The sequence below is a fragment of the Echiichthys vipera genome, assembly GCF_963691815.1.
Source record: "Echiichthys vipera genome assembly, chromosome: 19".
NCBI lineage: Eukaryota > Metazoa > Chordata > Actinopteri > Perciformes > Trachinidae > Echiichthys > Echiichthys vipera.
This window is the reverse complement of record NC_139844.1, coordinates 9,102,188-9,124,850: the sequence shown is the minus strand read 5'-3', so window position 1 is coordinate 9,124,850 and position 22,663 is coordinate 9,102,188. Positions and strand designations below refer to the sequence as shown.

The 22,663-nt window shown below is 40.2% G+C and overlaps 1 protein-coding gene across 1 annotated transcript in view; it reads left to right on the top strand.

Moving 5' to 3' along the window:
* The first annotated feature begins 3,889 nt into the window (after window positions 1–3,889).
* The window catches only part of ncoa1 (nuclear receptor coactivator 1), a 54,870-nt gene continuing 36,096 nt past the window's right edge, over window positions 3,890–22,663 (top strand). Inside the window, exons 1-2 of the mRNA XM_083934592.1 lie at window positions 3,890–4,039; window positions 4,396–4,490. The gene's annotated coding sequence lies outside the window, so the exon portion shown is untranslated. The remainder of the gene's footprint in view (window positions 4,040–4,395; window positions 4,491–22,663) is intronic.

Here is a 22,663-nt window from a genome sequence, read left to right as displayed (position 1 = left end):
GGGAGAACATGCAAACTCCACACAGAAGGGCCCCAGCCAGGATGCGAACCTGGAACCTTCTCGCTGTGAGGCGACAGTGCTAACCACTCCACCGACACCAAAAACAAAATTGTGAAATGTAAACTATTTTTTTCACTTCCAAATTGCACATTTTAGTTTTAGTTCAAAGTTAGTTATTTTCACAATATGAATATAAACATTAAAACACCTGTAATTCAAACATATTATTATGAAAAACAAACAAAAAAACCAGAACAATAAAATCGGAACAATATAAACTTGGCTGGAGTCAGGTGGGGCCCCCTTAGGGAGGTCAAAGTTAAAGTTTACTGGCCCAGGGCCCCAAGCAGTTGCCTGCCTTGCCTTCAGGCAAGCGGCGTCTCTACGAGTTGGGTAGTGACCCGCAGACACTGTCAATTGTACAACAAAGTTTTGGGGGCTTCCTTTTTTTTTCTTCTTTTAAACGTGGGTCGCGGGAATACAAAAATTGCCATTGCTATTGACGGAAGCTTGGTTATTTAAAAATGGCGGGTTTGCGCAGGATGTCCAATGTTGTGCTAGTGACGGTTTTCTCTGTCTAATCAGTGTTCTTCAGTGTTTTAGGTTTAACTCCTCTTTCTCGTATCTCTTGGAACCTGGAGGTGTTACCAAATTAAAGCACCAGCTGTTATCTGCATGCTTTGCTGATGAAAAACCAAAAAAAAGGAGTCGACTGTGCAATATACCATGCAGTGGAAATGCGTCATAATTTGTATAAAGTTAACTATCGCTCAGTTCCATTAAGTGTTCCAGTGAGTCATGACGGTGAGCCAGCACCCTGGAACTAGTTACACCTGTGCTTTACAATGAGCCCAAATGTCTGCTGTGAAAAGGTCCACTGGGAAGCCTCATGTTTGCTTGAACAACGACTTGAACGATTATCCAACATCAAAAACAGTTGCTGATTATTTTTCCCGTCAATCAACTCATCATTTGAGGTAAAAACAGGAGCAACCAGTTAAAATATCAACATAGGTAGAAAAACACCAGTAACAGAGATACTCTCAAAAAAAGACCAATTTCTCTCTTTTATTAAAATGACTACATAAATGACAAATGTTGCATGCATTGTCTGATTGGGTGCCGTTTTATCAAAATGGCGGCACAATTTATCTGCACTACCGCTGCCGTTTCAGTCTTCACTGTCTTCACTGATGTCTGACTTATAAAAAGTAAATTTGTCTTATTAACTAATTTCACTTCTTCCTATGTGTTTTTATTTCACTGAGAAGATATTGGGTATTTTTGTTTGTCTGTTTTCTTGTCTGTTATATCTGGGAATCAAGCCAACCGAGATTACAGTAGCAGCAAATGAATTGCGGGTAATTGGGCAGTAACCTACAGTACGCCTGCACGCCATGTGTGACTCATCCTCAACACCCTTCTCAGGCATGCTTTAATGAGGTGTTTACCAACAATTATTACATTTAAAACAGGAAAAAAGCCCAAACAAACAATAATAAATGAGAATACCCATGGATCCAAACGCCTGCTTTGGTCATGAGTCAGAACCTTGAAGTTTGAAGTAAAGCTTTAAGCTCTAAAGGAATGCAAGTGACCAATCAACATATTACACACAATATAATTACTCCTCAGAGTATTTCCCAGAATACCTCTTATAAACACGCCCATACTCACGCTACTCTCCTCCTCAGATGTCATTTTCATCACAATGCTCTTGAGAAACAGCCCCACAGGAGTAGATTGAGTAAAGGTCTGCTAAAGAGTTACTGCAGTCTATACAGCTGAGGAGATATACAAAATGTCCAATACATGTTTACATTATTTTCTTTAAAACAGCTGCACAAGTCTGGAAGTGTAACAGAGAGTGTAGGAACAGAAAACAGCAGCATATGTGATGTTAACAGCCTCTACATTCTCATAGAGTAAAGTCTCCAGGGTAACATTTAAGCTGCGCCAATCAACATTTTACGTTTCAAACGACAATTAGTAATGTGGAAGTTGTTGCTTTCAGCGATGAAGTCACAGAGAAACATAAGTTCCTCTCATCCATGCATGGATTACTGAAGGGGCCCAAAGTGTCAGCCCCGCCTTTCACCTGCAAAATGTCATTGCAAGAGATGAAAAATTATCACAGAGATGCAAAACAACCACAAAGAGACAGAAATGACCACAAAAAACACCAAATAACCACAGAGAGACATACAATGACCATCAAGAGACACAAAACAACCACAAAAAGGCACAAAATGACCATAAAGAGACACAAAACAACCACAAAAAACACAAAACAACCACAAAAAGGCACAAAATGACCATAAAGAGACATACAATGACCACAAAAAACACAAAACAACCACAAAAAACACAAAATAACCACAGAGAGACATACAATAACCATAAAGAGACACAAAACAACCACAAAGAGACATACAATGACCATAAAGAGACACAAAACAACCACAAAAAAACAACAAAATAACCACAAGGAGACACAAAATGACCACAAAAAACACAAAATAACCACAGAGATATATAAAATGACCATACAGAGACATAAAATGAATACAAAAAAAACACAAAATGACCACACAGAGACACAAAACAACCACAGAGAGACACAAAATTACCTTAAAGAGACACAAAATGACCATAAAGAGATACAAAATGACCACAAAAAACACCAAATAACCACAGAGACACAAAATAACTACAAAGAGACACAGAATGACCATAAAGAGGCTAAAAACTACCACAAAATGATCACAATACAACACAAAACCACAATAAAAAACCTCTACATGTCTCCTTCACAAACAGCTGTATATCGTACGTCAGAACCAATTAGCTCTAACATCGTCTAAATATTGTGAAAAAACACCAATCATAATTTTCCAAGTGAAACTGCTTGTTGTGGATCCAAAGCCCATAGAAATAATTCGATCTCTGACTGGATAACTATTGCAGATCAAGCTGTGCCTGCTTATATCTTCAGAGGAAAACACAAACATGTCAAATTATTAGGAAAATCTCGATTTATGATCTAAACGCTCCATTAAAGCCCCCTTAACCTTGCCATGAATAAAATCCTGAATACTGGTGATGATAAATGCATGACTTTAACTGAAGAGACTCCCCACACGTTGCTCAAACCCAAATCCCCCCCCCCAAAAATAAAAATAAAATCAGAGGACATGGCCTCAGTGTCAGCTTAAGCACTAACTGCATTTATGTCTTTTTTAAATAATATTAAGTGAGTAAGTACGTTTATTGAAGCCACTTACTTAATTCAATTTCAAATTATGTGATTCGTTGCTGTTCTGGTGAAAACACAGATCTGAATATTGATGTAATGATGGTCATAATAAACAAGCTGTACCCTCATGAATTATGTAGCGACAGTGCATCAGACAGTATGCATCACTGTGGACCAGACACTATGGATTCTTGCACAGCGCAGCAACACACACACACACACACACACACACACACACACACACACACACACACACACACACACACACACACACACACACACACACACACACACACACACACACACACACACACACACACACACACACACACACACACACACACCTGCAGCAGGAGTTTCTACAGTGCATCAACACATGCGCTTTACTCTCTAATAGCATCGTGTTAATGCAAACGTCCTAAACGTTATAACAAAACAACAACAAAAACGACAACAACAACAACAGCAGCAGCAGCACAGTCGGCTCCTCTTCTTGTTGTCATCAACACGGCTTCTGCCCGCTGCCCCTGCTCGTGAGCGCGCAGGACAGCTCGGCGCGTACTCGCACTCGCAGCCCTGTTTGTTTGTGTTGAGAGATTTGGAAAATGGCGGAGAGCAGAAGAGACCATAAGCGATAACTTGGGTTTGCAAAACGCGAATGCGCCGTCATTGAAAGAGCAGATAACCACCCACAAGAAGTGTTCCCCGGGAGTTTACGTGCGGTTTGCCTCTGCCGATGGGATATAACTCGGACGCAGCGAAAAAAGGGATTTGCGGAACAAGGTTTGGATTTTAGCAAGCTGGTTAGCTAGCTAAGCTAACCGTGCTAGCAAGCCTGGCGTTAGCTCGCTTCAAGTCGTGTGTGTGTGCGATTTTAACTACGCAGGCTTGTTTGTCAACAGACGCTGACGTTTAATAAGCTAACACGCAACTTTTCGTTTTGCCCTGGTTTCCTTTAAAGCTACTCGGAGTTTACAAACATGATGGGCACAGCTCACCGAAAAAATATTAATCCAAAGTAAGAGTGGATTAAAATGCATTTAAAAAAGTCAAGACTATCCTTGTGTCGCGAGCAAAATCAGTTAAGTTAAGCTGTTTAGCTAAAGTTAGCTAACTGTGCTTTTTTTTGTTACGCAAAGCTGCCGTTTGCATGGGAATTAATCATCCAGCGTGACAACTTGCAGCAGGACCCCGTTGGTGGGGGAGGATTTTTATTTACAAGTCGACAAAACAGGTAAGTCAAAGCGAGAAACCGTTTAAATGCACGAATACATTTCATCCCGACAAACCCACGGTGTTACTGGCCGCTGCTGCAGAGGAGCATGTCGGGTTGCCAACTCCCTGAAAAAAAAACAAGGGACACCTTATTGGCAGGGCCGGCTGCCTTCATTTGTCCTGGCGTAGTGAATCTTTTTAGTCCTTTTTTTTATGTGTGAAGCGATTTTTTTTACAAGTTGACTCAAACCTGAATTGAATCGGATGCATATTTGAGTGATATAATCACATAGAAAATAAATAATTATCAGCATTTTTTTATACAAAATAACTGAAAAATGAACTGAATAAAATAAACTGCTTAACTTAAAACTGTATAAATGAATATAAACCAACACAAAGCAGAACATAGTACACGATTAATGCAACAAGAAAAGTGCAAACATAAAGTCTGAGTAAAACTTGTAAACAAAAAGCACTTGTGCCTCAAAGGCCATGACTGTAGGCTTCAGTGGTAGTCAGTCTATTTGTTTTTTCGTCTCTTGCTGCAGCCACGAGCTGTTTGTCTTTCAGTGCCACAGAGTAAAACTCTAAGCAAGACATTTCATCATTTAGAGTGACAATGAGCTCTCCTTTAATTATTATTAATTAGTGTTAATCATCTATGTATTAGTTTGATGTATTATTTATCTACCTAATGTACTCATCTAGCAATTGTACTTTCTTATTACACAGAAAATAATATTGTTATATATTTCTTTATACAATTCAGACATTCATTGTACTTTCCCAAAATAACCTTAACCAGAGGGCTAAAATCATTGTTTACATACCATATCTGCCTCTGGCGTGTCCTGGTGGACAATAAATTGGTCTGGGGTTCCCCTAGTTTTGGTGTCCCTTATGTTTCTTGTGTGCCCACTGCCCACCACTGGAAGCCTGTCACTTTAGGTCAGTCAGTCACAGCGCAGTGCGCTTTATAGATGTTATCGTGCACTTTTTCCACCCATGTTTTTCCTTCTAACCATTCCTCTCGGTATTTTTGCATTCTTTCTGTTTTTGTCTCGGAGGAGTAGTTGCACTGCTGCTAGAAGATGTGCCCCCGAGACCTGTAAAGTACTGTCGGTGTCACTGCCGTCCATGCTGCTTTGTTGTCTTCCGGTATCTTCTTCGCAAGCAACAATACCTCCACCAATGAAATGTGCGGGATTCTGGTTCGTCATACTCAGCTCATTGGTCACAGAGCAGGAGAGGCTGAGAATAAGTTTACCATAAATTTTCTTATAAGGCGCCATTTATTCATTCATTCTATTGATATTTTAGATACTATTTTTTGATTCTCACGGTAATTAGGAACAAAGTGCGTCCCTTTTCAGCTCAATATGGGATGCATACTTTGGTTTCTTAATACGGGACGATTCCGTTTTTCCAGGGACGGTTAGCAACCCTAGGAGCACGTGTGCCGAGGGCCTCCAAACATGCCTGACTCATTGTTGATTTTTCCACATAACTTTGCTACAATTCACAGACACCATCTTCCTCTTAACTGGATACATAACTGTGTGCAGGCTGGGACATTTTTCTCCCTCACCACCTGCATAGAAATACTGTTGCTTATGTAAGAAGGATGCATACAGCCTCAAGGTGTCGCTGCAGTTCATTTTTGCGTCATTCACACGGAAACTTTGAAGGACATCTTGACCATACTAGCAAAAAAAAACCTCTGATAATTTTTTCATAACCCTTCAATTAATACTAATTAGTTGACCTTTTTATTGAAAGATATAATATAAAGTCTACGTATGTAGTGTGACATGCCCATTTCAGGGTGTTTAATCCTTTGAGGAAAATTTGTGAACTTAAAAACTGTGAATCCCCCACAAAAATATTGATGTCAACAGCCTCAACTAAGGTAATGCATGCTGATGTCGTCCTTAAAAATCCATGAAAGGAAACAATACCAGCTTATTATGTTTTTAGGAACAGGCCCCTGTATGTTCAATTCTGATTTGCACTGATTGCCAAGACAACGTAGCGTTAGCTACCATTGAAATATAAATAACTCGTTATTCATTTCAAAGTTTGCTACTGTGCTGACTTTTTGAGTTAAGCCGAACCGTAAACAACAAAGCAAAAACACTGTAACAAGTAGTAATTTAGTCAACCAAACAATATCTGGATTGCTGTTCTACGGCAAGCACTGAATGCTTGTTTGTTTTTGTTTTTTATGCTTGCGAAGAGTTGAGAGATGTTCAATTTTGGGTATAGCGCTGTTTTACCCAGCCATCCAATAACTTATGAGTAGTTGGACAAATACCACAAAGACCAACTGTCACATTCTACATGTACAAACTGAACAACAACAATGGAGGATAAATTAATACTGCTGGCCACATAGACCAGCTTTGTCCTCCCTCCCTACGTACATCAGCATTCCCTTCATCCAGACCAAGGTCCAGAGCAAGTACTCTACCTTTGCCGGCAATGTTAATTCCACGGACTTTCAGTCTGACTTTTCAGTTTTCAACAAATATTTTATCAATACCAACTGACACCTGCATGTTAAGATGATGTAATGCTAACCGGCATTGAAATATACATGTCTTTAAAACATGTTCTAAAAGATGATACATGTCCAAATTAAACTGCACTTCACACTTTGTTAAATTGAGATTTTCTTGCATGAGAGAATGTAAAATAATTCTCATCGAGTCTAAATGCTACAGATGATTTAATTGATTTCTTTTTGGAGTGAGTAGCCTTGAATACCACAATGTTGTGACTTACTCAAAAGGTGGAAATAAAAATCATTATTAGTACTGCAATAGTTTGGTAATCAAGGTCAGTTGAGTAGTATTACATTAGAAATATTTCCATAGCGTTCTAGAAATGCTGCTAACGATAAGGTGAATGGTTGGCATGTATGTGAAAAATGCTGTCTTTGAAATGTCAAAGAAATCTCTGATAATCAGGCGGAAATGGTATAAATCTGTTTAATCTACAATGGGGGGGGGGGGGGGGGGTGTATTTCAGTAGAACCCAGTTTAACAGGTTTAAAAGTTGTTGTTTTTAAGCTTTTCCATTGGCTGCGTTCAGACTGGTGATGCAAGTGCAAAGCAACAACAACAACAACTCAAAGCTGTTTGACCTTATGTGAAGTCAAGTCAGGTCAGTTTTATTTATATAGCCAACCAAATCTTTTTTAAAATCATGCAAGTTTGGAATGGATAATGCCCAGACACCACTACTATCAAACTACAATTTGAACAGTGGCAATGTGCACACAATGTTATTAATATAAAACTAAGTGTAATGTAGTCACTTAAACAGAAATCATTATTATTATAATAAGTGCTTTTTAAAAATTGTTTTATGTGTCTTAATATGAATCTTTCAATTTGATGTATGCAAGTTTCAACTGACTGCTTTGTTTTGCTTGAGCATGCTCAATGAAAGTAGACCTGTTTGTGTAGGATTCGTGTTGCAGACTTTGCTTTGTTATGGGTGAAAATATAGTAGCTGGGCCTCTTTAGGCTGAGATGTAGCCCAGATAAGAGCCAGGATATAGAGTTCAACGCAGCACTCAGTTATTCAGTTCAAAGTTTGTGACTCTGCTGACCCTCTCCTGAATACAACTCGTCAACAACAAAACAAAAAACACTTTGTAAGAAAGTGAATAGTAGTAATAAAATGGCCATAATTGATTTAAATGCTTCAAACTTAAAATAAAATTGGTCTTGCTGCATAAGACAGAGCAAACAATACATGCAGACGCATATTGTTTCAAATATATGCAATTTCTCTTTCCCCAAAATTCAATTGTAATGTGAAGAAGAGATGAAGACTCATAACCAAATCTTGTCATGGTATTGCAACATGCTAAAATGCTGTAACCCTCATCTCTCTAGTGAAAAAAATAAATCGTATGCATATTGATGAGGATGAGGAGGCACATGAGAGAGGACATTGTTGCTCCTTGATGATTTTGTATGTCTCTCATTACAATAGAATCCTATCTGTGTAATATTTATTATATTACAAGCAATGGTATTTCTTTTATTAGCTCTACACACAAGCTGTTAAGCCCACCTAAGGATGAGCCACATTTAAGGCAAATTGTTGGGAGTGGGAGCCCTCCTCCTCCCAGCTAAGCTCTGTGTCTGTATGGAGAAAGAGCAGCCATTTTAGCACTCAGCACTGCTGCAGCCTGCCTGCCACTGTCACAGCATTCTTCTACTGGAGCTGTAGTAGCTCTCCACACTGTTTGTTTTGAACCCCCCCCCCCCCCCCCCCCCAGGACACCTTTAACCAACCTGTAAAAATGTCATTCTGATGCTTTTAGTAAGGGTCACAATAACCAGCAAATACTGATAAATGTTGTCTGTGGTGGCAGATGGAGCAGGGGTGCTCCCCTGCCACACCGGGTGGAAACTTTTGGGTTGATAGCACATGAATACCTCAGTCTGTTAGGGGTGTAAGAAAATACTGATACACTTGAATATTATGTTTTTATGTTCTTATGTTTTGTGGTACTGTTTTGATTCTCAAGAACACTGGATGGATTTTAAAATTAACCCTCTGACACCCGCGGGGGAGGGGGGGGGCTGACATTACTAGCTTTAAGGGGCTGTAGTGGGCTCTATTTTAAAGATAGAGTGAAGATATTGGTTTATTAAACACAACAACATAAGGAATCCATGTCATGTTAGCTTGTCGGGAAGTTTTTGAAATGATGCTCCAAACTTAGGCTAAATTCTGCCGAGGGAAAAATTGGCAAGGCCACTTTCAAAGGGCACCCTTGACCTCTGACCGCAATATATATTAGTGAAAGTCAGTTGTAGTCAAGAAGACCAACTTAATTGAGGTCAAGTCATAGTTGGCAATAGTGTCTTTCCAAGGCTAGTGTTGTGATTTTGGATTGATCTATAAACAAGATTGATCTATCTTCGAACATCATACTAATCAATGCATATGATTTAGGTTACGTTCTGTACAACGGATTCAGCTTGCAGGAACAACTTGACCAGTTTTATTCAGTTCAATTCAATTTTATTAACAAAAGTTATCTCAAGGTCATTTTCATTATAGAATAGGCGTAGACCACATTCTTGGAGACCCAACAATTCCCCAATAATTCCCCCATGAGCAAACAGCAGATCACAACAGCAACATCAGAAACAGCGACATTGAAACAGTGGTAACAAAAACTTTCCCATGTTAGGAGTGTTGGGCAGACCAGGCTGGGTGGCCATCTGCCTTGACTGGACACATCAAACATTTCTAGGGCGCACTTATACTGTCCATCCGTACTGTGCCCTGTGCTTTAGGGTACTGCCCCCCCCCCCCCATCTCCCCCCGCGGGCCAGGCCCGTTTGTACTAACACTACCTGGGCCTCGGCGCGAATGCTTCTTGCCTGCCTATACGTCATCAGGCCGTAAGACGTCACATGCATTGATTGACGTCATCGCGATGAGTCGCTTTGTTTACAAACGCGCGCTGTCTTTTGGCCACAAAATGGAAAGCAGCACAGAAAACATGGTAATGTTTTTGGCTTTGTAGTTTTTCTGACCAAATCTGCAGTAAACACTCCACCTCCGCATAACACCAACGTGAACCTTCCGCCGCCATTGTTTTAAATGTCTGCCCATTGTCCGTCTTTCTTTTTTCTATGTCCGAACAGACGCACATAAAATGCCGTCTGAACCGCCGTAGGCCTCATGCTCGTAATGTGCGCACGCTCGTGCTTGTACATGTGCAAACGTGCTTTACAAAAGCCCACCTCTCCCAAACGGTCCGTGGTCGGCAAGCGTACCGCGCCAAGGCACTGTGAGAAGTGTCTCAAATTGTTGGATGAATTGCTGTGATACTTGGTATAGACTTTTTTTGTCGTCCTCAGGAAGAATTGTAATACTTCTGTTTATCCAATGACTTTTCATCTATCCCCATCATTGGGTCATGATTTTAATTTGGTTAATGAAGAATGATTAAACACCTGCAAATCTAATGACACTTCCATCAGGCTGTCAGGATCCTGCCATGCTGTTTGCTCAATTAAAGAGCTAAACTGAAAAGCTATTTGATTGAGAAAACAGACAAATTCTGATAAGGACAGTTTGCATTAAAAAATCAAACTGTTTTAAGCCTGTAGACCAGACCAGCAAAACCAGAAATTGAGCCAGCTCAAATTGGACATTAATTGTTATTTATTGACCAACGTACTTACAGATAAATACGTATGTGATGTTATTTTTCAGGCAGCTGAGACAGAAGGCAAACTGGACAGAGCTCCTTAAATTTCATCAACCTGATGAAAAAAAAGCATTTTTTTAATGCAGTTTTCCTTTAATGAAGGTGTGATTCAGGTCTAGATTCGGCATGCAGTATTGGAGCCTTAGTTTACGTAGTCCTGCCAGATCAGTGTTATCACAAATCAGAGCGTGGAGATAAAATAAACTTTGTTTCACAGAGCCTTTCCGATCATCTTTGATAATATGCAATGGGACGTGCAGGAGCTCTCATTTCTGCAAAGCTGAAACAGACCGGCTCTTGGTGCAGCGGAGGCTCGGCCGTATGCTGCGGTTTGTCCCTCTACTCTGACACTCTGAGTCATTGAGAGGCAGCACCACAAACCTAGATAAATGCATACCGTCTTCAGCTGCTGTAAGCGATGCGAATGCGGGGAAGAAGAGAAGAGCGGCGCTGCTTTGACTTCTTGCTCCCTTTCATGCTGTCAGAGCGATGGCCTACATTATCGCCTGGGAAAAAAGGCCTGTGCAGCAGACTGTGAGAGTTTGTAAGGCTTGAGAGGAAATGGAGGGAAGGAGAAAGGTAAAGGCTGAAGAATGAGAGAAACAGAAAGGCCACGTACAGGAGGAAATTGATAGGGCAAGCAAGAAAACGGAGCAAGGAGTGGTTGTTGTGGTGTTGTGAGTGAGTTAACAGTAAAGCCCCAACGGCCCAGTTTTTCTGCACAAGGTCAGGCCACAATAAGAAGAGTAAAACAACAGTTTTTACTTTCCTGAGTGGATTTTGTAGTTTTTTATTGATTGTTAAAAAGCAATGAAGAAAACTTTATTCACAGGTACATTTTTTCTCTGCTGATGTGACTGGATGTGTCTGTGCCCAGGGGAAACTGCCAAGAGATTTAGAAGAAGTTTAACAGTTTGGGTATCTCACCTTTGATGCGAAGCGAACAGTGTGTAATGAACATATGGCGGTGTAAACACCTTTCTTGAAATGGAGCATAAAGGTGTCTATGTGCCTGAGTTTTAAATGGGTGGGCGTTGAGATACTTCCAAAGTTTCACCACGATGTTGCTGTGCAAGTTGCAGTCGGCACTTAAAGTTCACTTGCATATTTGTCATCTCTGCACTTGAGAATGCTTTAACTTGGCATAACACTCGCTTTTTGTTGTTGTTTTTTGTGGTATTGCTCTTAGGACTGAATCTGTAAAGCAGATGAGGAGCCCTAAGGCCCCCCAGTTTTCTTAATTTGAAATAAATTGGGCTTGCTTTCTAAGGCTGCTGTATGCAACATTGGGTGCAAATGCCAGAATGTTTGTTTTTCCATGAGGAGGATGGAGTAAACAAAGACAACATCCAATACCACAGGAATAAGATGATGGCTATAACTCCTGACGATACAGTGCCTATAGAAAGGCATCATGCCCTTTTGAAATAGTCACTTTATTTGTTTTACAGCCTAAAATGATTATACATAAAAATATATATAATTTTAAGGCATGGTTTAAACATTTTGCCTCACAACATTCCAGTAAATTGTTTTTTTCAAAATTACTGAAAATTAATAAAAAATGAAAAACTAGAATAGCAGGGCTGGAAAGGTGATGAGTCCCCAGATTTAATAGTTTGTGGAGGCACCTTTTGCTTTAGTTACAGCCAACGGTCTGTTTGGATCTGTCTCTGCCAGCTTTATACACCTAGACTGGGAAATATTTCCTCATTCTTCTTTGCAGAACTGTAGGAGTTCAGTCAAATTCTGTGGTGAGCGGCAATGGACTGCACTCTTCAAGTCCGTCCACAGATGTTCTGTAGGATTCAGGTCAGGGCTCTGACTCGGCCACTCTGGGACATTCACCTTCCTGTCCTTTAGCCACTGTGTTGTTTTTATGGCGATGTGTTTTGGGTCGTTGTCATGCTGGAAGGTGGACCACCTGCCCATTTTCAAGTGTCTAGCAGAGGGCTGCAGGTTTTCCTCTAGAATTTGGGTTTACTTGGCAGCATCCATTTTCCCTTCAATCCTGACCAACTGCCCAGTCCCTGCTGAAGAGAAACAAGCCCACAACATAATGCTGCCACCACCATGCTTCACTGTAGGGATGGGGTGTTTTGGGTAGTGTGCTGTGTTTGGTTTCCATCAAACATAGCACTTGGAGTTCAGCCCAAGAAGTACAGTTTTGGTCTCATCGGACCATATCACCTTTTACCACATAGCATTAGAATCTTCAATATGTTTTTTGGCATACTGTAAACGGGACTCAGTGAGACATTTTTTCAGAAGAGGCTTCTTTCTCTCCACCCTGCCGTACATGTAGAACTTGTGAAATTGTTGTCACATGCACAGATCGACCAACCTCTGCCATGAAGACTTGTAACTCCTTCAAGGTCACCATGGGCCTCTTGGTAGCTTCCCTGATCAATCTTTACTGGCGCCATCATCCAGTTTGGAGGGGTGGCCTGATCTAGGCCAGGTCTGGGTGGATCCATGTGCCTTCCACTTCTGGACAATACTCTGAACGGTCCTCAGAGGGAGAGTTAAAGACTTTGAAATCCTTTTATATCCTTCTCCTAACTTGTGCCTATCCACAACTATATCCTGAGCTCTTTCAAAAGCATCTTTCCAACAATGGTGAATTATTTGTGTTACCATGCACTACTAGGAGTGGAACCTAAAGAACCAGCTGATTTTATTCTGAACTAATCAAAGTCACCACAGTTGATGTCAGGTGGAGGCCAATGACCTTGGTGTGTAATCTGGAAGGTGATTGGTTATACCTGATAATGTTTATAATGGTTATTCTAAAGGGACTCATCACTTTTTCAGCCCTGCTATTCTAGTTTTCTAATTTTTTTATTAATTTTCCTAAATTTCGAAAAAGAAATCACTTGATTGTTGGCAGTGGCAAAATGTGTAAATCACGCTGAAACTATTTTTTGTATTATCATTTCAGGCTGTAAAACAAAATTGACTATTACAAAAGAGTATCAGGACTTTCTATGGGCACTGTATATACAGTATATTTTCAATTTCATTATCTCCCACAGTTAGTGACCATTCATTGCTTCAAAAGCTGATTCACTTGGTGTAACTACTCTCATTTCAGTGTGAAGTGTATTTTAAATTCAACTTGTTGATGAATGAGTTAGGCTAGAGTAATTACCTTTTTTTTTTTTTTTTTTTTTTTTAATCAAGGCTTTATGAAGGATGCTGTGCTGTACAGGTGCTGCCATAATGAATGTGACTCTATACCTCACTATTGCTAACTCATTACACCTGTAATTCAGTAAAATACAAGTATTTCTAAATATGATTGTCCAAAGTTAATCATAGCACATACATCCAATTAATACACCATAATAACACTGTATGTTCTTTGTGTTGTACAGCATCAAAGAATCTTGCTAGACCCTTGTGCATTCATGGAGTCCTTTTGAAGTTGCCTGGACTTGATTCATTCATTTGTGTAATACAATTGGCTCTTATCTAAGGGCTGGGTGGAAAATATTGTAGTTCCGATGAAAATCTATCTTCATTTACAGCATTTACTTACATACATACATGCATACATACATACATACAGGAAAATACAATCCCTGAGCCCACACATAAAAAGAACACATGACCTTAACTAGCAGCAGGTGACTGTGGGAAAGGTTCCGACCAGACTTGTGCTCCTGGTATAGTGGAACAGATACAGTGCAGGTGTCTTTTTTTATTCCCAAACACGCCGTATCCATGCCAATTTCACTTTCGTTTCATATATAGTGCCACCAATAGACCCACTAGTGCCTCAGGACTGGGGGTGTTACGGTGCAAAGTGAAAATGCAGAGAAGCTGCAGTAAGAGCAAGATGAAGACTGAGTCTGTGTATCGTTATGAGAAACCTCTGTGCTGGTGAATACTAAGGGTATGGGTTCTTTGCCTTACTCAGGAGTCAGAACAAAAGCTGATATTTATTGCACAGCAGAAAGGCTGCAAAGCAAGAACACCTTTTGCATCAGTGATGTCTCAAGTGTGGCTATTGACAGGGAAACACAGCACTAAGAGGAAAGGAAGTTGTTTTGTGTGTACTGTAATTCAGCACATATAGCTACTGTTTGTGGTCCAAATAGTCAAATGCTGGCTAAAGGCTCATGACCATTTTACATGCTACAGGTGTTTTAACACCAGTATTTACACACACTATCCCAATAGCAGTTATTGTACTCACCCATAGCTCTATCCTCACAGTTGTCTAGAAATGCACAAGTTTTCAGTGCATGCCAAGTGTCTTAAGGACTAGGGTTTTCCCAGCCATTTAAAAAAAAATGAATTGAACCGGAGAAGAAGAAAAAAACATCAGACACAAAGAGCTGCAGGGAAATGGGAGTAGTAGACTGCAGTTGTCAGAAAGCGTGTGCATTCAGAGACTATTTGAATTTAATGTGTATGATCGTCCTGATATCGATGCAGTTACAATGCTGCAAATGCAACACATTGTGCAGCTGCTTTACAGAACTATTATTGATTAAAACTCTTACTGTGAAGAAGCTGATTTGCTCTGTTTGTTTCATAGACAGCAAAGGTACCTGAGGTCACATTGTTAATTTTGGGACATAAAGACTCCTCTTAGCCATGGTTGCTGTGTGTCTCCAGGGATGGCGCTGTTGGTTGGCCAATCAACAAAATGTACAAATGTCCTTTCTGTTTTTCCTTCAGGCTCAGCTGGTTCTCAGTTTGCACATTTGTTTGTGATGATGACAGGTTAGTCGAAATTTTTCACCCCTCAGTCAAACAACTTAATTTGCTCCGCCATTGTCTCTAAAAGAAATGCTTGCATCTGCAGCACTGGTGCATGCAGTTAGTAAAATCACTAATGCAACAAATGTTACATTTTTTTTTATTATTTTTGGGTGCCCATTTTCCTGTTTACCATACCAAGGCAAATAATTGTCAAGCCCTTGACATTCATGCTTTCCAGAATATGTATCTTTATGGCTTTGCTGAGTTTTCCTGTAGCACCATCACAAGGTTGACGTGTTGTTGTTTTAAGGAAACAGTCTTGACAACATACCGTATTGGCCAGAATAAAAGACGGCCCTGATTATAAGATAGCCCTCTTCTTTTAAGACTTTTTGGAGAGCAAATCATCATAAGGATTATAACAATGCTTTCAGCTGAATGAATTAATGTCTGCTCTCACTGTTTACATTTTTAAGACAGTCTTTTTGGGCTTGCCATCTTCGAAACGTTACATTAGATTAACAGCTGTTTGAGGAATCTGCTGGGTTAAGCACCATTATCTTCAAATTGGTGTCTTCAAACTCCTCTGTTGTCGGCAAACTTGGCCGACTTTGAGACCATTTTTTCGGGGTGATCACTGTGTCTCTCCATCCTTCAGGCGTCTGTTGCTGTAAGCTAGTTGTCACTGTAAGCTGACGTTAGTGTGCACTGTAAACAATGTCGCTGTAAACTGTGTTGTGATTGATGGCTTGTCATTAAAGGAAGACTTGTTCTACAGATTTGTTGGCGCCATTTGTTGTTGTGACTGTATATTGACATGTAATATTCACACTGTGTCTATATATAAGCACTTACTTGGCCTTTGAATATAGGCCCTAAAAATAAGACAACCCCACTTTCCCAGACAGATTTCCAGGTAAAAAAAAACCTGTCTTATATTTGGGCCAATACGGTACTTCTTCCCCATGTCCCCTTCAGCTGTGGTGTGGATTTTAGCACCACAACATGTTTGCCGCACTTGACAAGTTAATATGTGTAAAGGGAAAAACTGGTTTGGCCACAATGCTTGGGATGGCTATAGTCAGCAGTGTCACACAACACAAAGGGAATCATGCCACTGACTACACACAGGAAAGCACCGTACTTTGTCAAATCAGGACAAGGAAAGATACTGTGTTTACCTTTGCCTCAAAAGTCGGATTACTCTAAAACTCAAGTTAATCTGCCGATGGTGAGTATGATTGCCCCAGCCTTATTCTTAACAATATTTTCAACCTTGGCATTAACAGCTTAATGGTAGGATGCCTTTGAATATTTTAATGGTATTAGTATTTTAACACATTGTTATATAACCTACATTTCAGCTGTAGGAAATTTTATTTTATCCTTCAACTAGCAGTCATATTTGAATTCATTTTTATTTATATATGCAAACATGTAAAGTGTACTTGTGAAAAATCTGGTTAAGCATGTAATGGAAGAAATGTAGGCCACAGAAATATCCTTTTATAATTGAATTGACTTCTCATCTGCAAAGTGAATTACACTATTGGCTGTGTCTTGGCCTGTCCTGCAGTATTTACATTGGAGGTGAAACAGACTTATGTGATCATGTTTCTTATTCATTTATTGAATTATCAGAGAGCTTGCTATATTATGATATATTGTCCAAACCTACTTATATGTTTAATTCAGCAGTGTCAGCTCAGATGACAACACAATCATGGAGTTTTCCATGAGGGGTTATGAGGTCTAGAGTATCTAGAATAATATATAATAAAATATTCTTGTATTTTTTCATTATTTCATTCAAAGCAAACTAATTGTGCAGTATTAGAATTCACTTTATCAGTGCAAGCACAGATACCGAGCAGGTCTGACATCCATCAACATTAGACTTAGGGCTGCATACTAATACAGATAATGAGTGTTTTTTCATTACGGATTGCAATGCGGATTATTGTCTCAATTAATGGATTAATTGTTTTGTCTCTAAAATGTCAGAAAATAGTGAGAAACAAACCCATCACAGTTTTTCAGAGCCTGATGTGGTATATTGAAATTGTTTGTTTTGTCAGGCCAACAGTCCAAAATATTCCGTTTAGTGTAATAGGCCTGAATCACAAAGAAAAGCATAACAACCTCATGTTTTTGAAGCTCCAATATGCAGATGTTTCGATCGGCAAAAGCAATGAATTGATTATCAAAATAGCTGCAAGGTACATTTTCTGTTCGATTCATTGCAGGTAGCAGTTAAAAGAAATCACCAGCAACTGATCAATCTGGTTTCTTAAGGTTTGAACGTTTTTACATCTTGTGACATAAAAAGGTTTGAGAGAAGTATTGTGAGGGCTGTAACATCTGATTCACTGACTTATTCAATGCCTAAAGCGACACCAGATTACAATTTAAAAAGACGAGACAGTTCCAGCATTTGAGGCAGCCAGCAGCTCTGTCCTTTCAGTTATTTCTCCTGGGATAAATTGAGTATTATCTCATTGGAAAAAATTCAAGTGAGGTAAATTATTAGGCTACTAGTTTTACCCTTTTTTAAATGTATTGAACCATAAAACCACACAATCCAAGGCTAAAAAAAGTAAAGTTTATCTCCATAAACTGCATCTGTCACAGACAGATGAGTAGTTTTGTTTTTCACAAGGACAGTGCTGAATGTGCGTGTGTGCTCACTTTGTTTTTGGAAAATGTTTGCTGAACATCCAGTGTCAAGTGTCATGTTTAAACAAATGCATGTTAAAAAATAAGGCACAGTCTGTTGAATTTCTTGTGCATAGCATACTGCCACTATAATGGGACGTCATCATCGAGCTGTAATTATTGATCTATTTAACTTTGCCATAATTATCTGGGATGTTGTTGAGTGTTGTCACATTTAAAGAATGTCAACGGCCGTCATTGGAGTGACAGTCGTTGGTGGGAAGTTGGTTTCGATTCGTTAGTGCTCTATTGAGTCTTAACGACAGTCGTTGGAGTCACAGGAGGACATTTGTGAACAGTTGTTCTTTGAGGTGAGATTGTTGAATCTTCTCGGAAGGGATGAAAGGGCAGCATTGTAAATTGGAGATAAGTGGTGTCTCAGACCTCCTTCTCTGTTTAGCGATGGTTTCTCTACTTTTGCGTAGATGGCTTCTTTTACTCCTCTTTCAAACCATCTGTCCTCTCTGTCCAGGGTGTGGACCAGAGGTGTCAAAGGTATTCAAATTCATTACTCAAGTAGAAGTATAGATACTAGAGTTTAAAATCAACTCAAGCTTTTTACTTAAGTATAAGTAATAAAGTACTGGTTTCAAAACTGCTTAAAGTATATAAGTAAAAGTAATGTAAAGGGAAAAAATGCTATTAAGAACAAATGATCAGGCCATGCCAAAGGGTCCTATAGTGCACTACCCCACCACCCTAAAATCATTTTTCCAAAGGCCATAATGACTATTATGGTATATTAAAATGTTAATGATGAAGTTGTTAAGTTTTTGAAATCCATTAGCTTGTGGAAAGGAGTTGTTTTTCTGTGTCAATTATTATTTTGTGTCCCTTTACATGCAAAACCATTGTTGCACATATTAGCATTACTATTACTTTACTACTACTTTAGACCGCTTAGTTCTCTCCAGTGACAGGCAGGCAGTGAGTTAGACTCCGCCCCCTGCACAGGAGCCCTGGGCTCTGACACAGTCTGCAGAAACGCCAGAGCCTGTCGATACTATGGTATTTCAAAATCAAAGTACGGATATTTGTGTGAAAATGTAACGAGTAGAAGTAAAAAGTTGAATTATTACTACGGTAAAGCATAGATACCCTAAACTCCTACTTAAGTAAGGTAACAAAGTATTTTTACTTCGTTACTTGACACCTCTGATGTGGACAATAGGTGCGTTTCGACTTTCTGTCAACTACCCTGAGTGAGACAGGTCTATCTCACCAAAAACGCCCAGAATTTGCATGCGAGTCGCCCCGGAGGCTGTTTGACTTAGTAGAAAATGGTCCTGTCGGAGAGCAGGGCCTCTTTTGTCCCCTGAAATATACCCGATTGCTGATTGGATGTAGCTCTCAGCAGGATGTGACATGTTGTTGTACAGACGACACAACAACACGGTGAAGTAGAGTAGACACTTTTATCCACCGGTGTAGACGAACACAGCGCAGAAAATGATCTGTGCACGGTTTCTGGATTAAATTTGCTCCATACCGCGCATGCAGCAGGGTGACCGCCTGTCTGTCAACATATACTTTTACAGCACCTCGAATCTTTAAGGTGGAGCGTTTTCTTTCATGTTACTTGTACATAAGTTTACGTTGTGAATCAAACCATCCACATCAAATCAAACTCACTTAGAGGAAGAACAGCGCGTCGCTGTATCACTGATCAGCTGATCCCTGGCGATCGAAACCCATTCAGAGTGATAAGTCACCTCCTGAGTCTCGTAAATCCCTCTCGGGCCTTTTTTTGGAACGGAAACATGGCGAGTGACTGGCCATGTAAGAGGGCGTGCCCTGAAACTTTCTGAGCGACCACTCTATAGGGCTAATGGAAACACGCATATTGTTGTCTTCAAAGGAGTGGGCTTTCTCCTTGAGATGTAAGTGGACAGCAGAGTCCAGGCCTGAGGCGGTAGCTGAGTACCTGCCTGGTCAGATGTGTAAATGAACTGATGAAGCCTCTTGGATGAGAGGTGAAACATCATCCTAGACAAATAACCAGTCCAGTTGCTTTTGACTTAAATTTCTTTGGGGATAACAATGACCTGGACAGATAAAAATATTCACAGGCTTGTACTATTAATGATAACGTATCAATATTTATTAAAAAATATTGTCAGTTTCCTTCCTCCAGGTTTTTATGAAAAAAAAAAAACATGACTAGCCTTGATGACACCTTAACTGTATGAGAATATCTGCTAACATGGATTGAATGCAGTGTTCCTCCTTCACACAGCTAATGTCCCCCAAATCCAGATGTTAAACAGGATGAGAAGAAGAAGAATTCCTTAATTAGTCCCGCGAATGGGGAAATTCAATTTTCACTCTATTCTTTTTCATTTTACACACACACAGGCCCGAAATACACACACATGCACAGGACAGGACCTATATACATGCAACTGATGGAGAGATGTTAGAGCGAGGGGGCTGCCAGTGACAGGCGCCCTGAGCAGTTTGGGGTTCGGTGCCTTGCTCAACAGCACCTCGGCAGTGCCCAGGAGATGAACTGGCACCTCTCCAGCCGCCAGTCCACACTCTGTTCATGGTCCACACAGGGACTCGAAGCTTCTACAGCTCTATCTATATACTTGCTATCAGTAAATGATGGTAATTGTTCACTAGAGACCATCTTGTGACGCCAAATTGGACCAGGGGTGTAAAGTGTTGGGGCCAATGGCTCCTTTTCTACTTTCAACCTCCCTAATTCTTGCGCCCTTGCTTGGACCACACCAACCTTCGAACTCTGCCTTCATTTTGATCTCAACGAAACACATATAAAGTTGCCTGAATCTTGCACAGTTATCAGGCCAGGGGCATAAAGTGGGCCGGTCCTTACTCCCTACTTACTTGTAAGTTTCCTAACTGTATGTTGCACAGTTCTGACACAATCACAGTGACAAAATCTGTCCACAGAAAGACATAAAAACACCTGGCAAATACTCAAAACTGCTTCTATGGTAGTTACTTCCATAGTGTCTGCAGGACCACATTTTTGCCATGTGACACACACACACACACACAAGATGAAAACGATACTGGCGTTGCTGTGGCGCCAGATAAAAATGCAGTGGTTAATGTGATTTGAATAAAGGGGTGATCTACCTGTTTATTGTGTCAAATGGACAATTCACAACTGCTCAATCTGGTTTTTTGATGGGTGTGTACGTTGGCATTGTTTCATTGTTCCATAGAAAGGTGCAAGAGTTGATGAGGTATGATGTGAGTACTGTAAAGTGATGTACTGACTTATTCAGTGCCTGAAGTGCTGTTAGAGTACACTTCCCAAAAAAAAATATAGTAGATCTCTGAATTGTGACTCTCTCGTTGACCTTCTTCTGGCTTAGAATGTGTGTAAACTGTCTGACCTTTTCACATCCGCAAAATAAGAGCGGATCTCCGAATTTCGACTCTCTCATTGACCTTCCTCTGGCCTGTAACGTGTGTAAACTTTCTGACCTTTTCACATCTGCACCATTTGTCCCGTAGTCCTTGTACTTATTTACAAGCATTGATAGATGAGGCATAAATACTGTCACGCTGTTCCATAACAAGCTGGTGACTGAAGCTGAGACAGTGGCTCGCCCAAACTCTGTGGAGAGGTTGTTCCGTCTTTGATTAAAAATAATTTGTGGTTGAATACTTTGCATTATCAAAGGAAATGGTTTGTCAGTAATTATTAGCATGTGTAAGGTCGCACTCACACTGTCCTTCCGCAACGGGCCAAAACAGGTTTTTCGGGTCAAGCCTAGTGTGTTTGACCAGTGTGAGTGCAACCGCTTCGCGCATAACTGCGGCCAGCTGGCCTTCCACGGCTCGTCTGAGAGAGGTGGGCTTTTGTAGAGCGCGTTTGCACATGTACGAGCACGAGCGTGTTGGTCTCCCTGTATCAAAATGCACCACCTTCTTCTTGTTCATACTTTTGATCACAAGTGCGTGTGTCTTTGCTAGCAGCTGATAAGATCCTCTTATTATATACGCACCTTCAAAAGTAGTCCTTTTGCTTGAGCAGCAGTAAAGATGAAGTAGAGGTAACGTTGGCACATCTTCATCTTAGCGAGTCCCACCCTTTTCATCATTATCTGATATTTGTGAAGGAAGTTGACATAACAGTGTGTAGATTTTACTTGTTCAGTCGGTCCCTAGCTGCTGGGCGGCCGGACTGTGGATATCACGCTGATGTATTGTCAAGAAACGCCAACATTAGGAGCAGATCAATCAAGTGGGCAGACTTTCCTGCTCTGTGTGTGCTGAAGCTCTTTATTAAAATGGACGTTTTGCTGTACTTCACTGACAGTAGCAGTGTGGGTAACAATGACGTCCTGAAAAATGTGATGTTTCAATCACGTTTTAGTCTTTTTGCATCTCAGGGGGGGCATACTGATTAATGAAATATCCCTAATTGAACTGATTGTGAACTGTTATTAAAACGATTTAGCAAATCAGTGGCTATATTCAGCCCTAGGGCTCTTTTTTTTTACTGTCACTTTTACAGGGAACTTGTTCTATTCAAA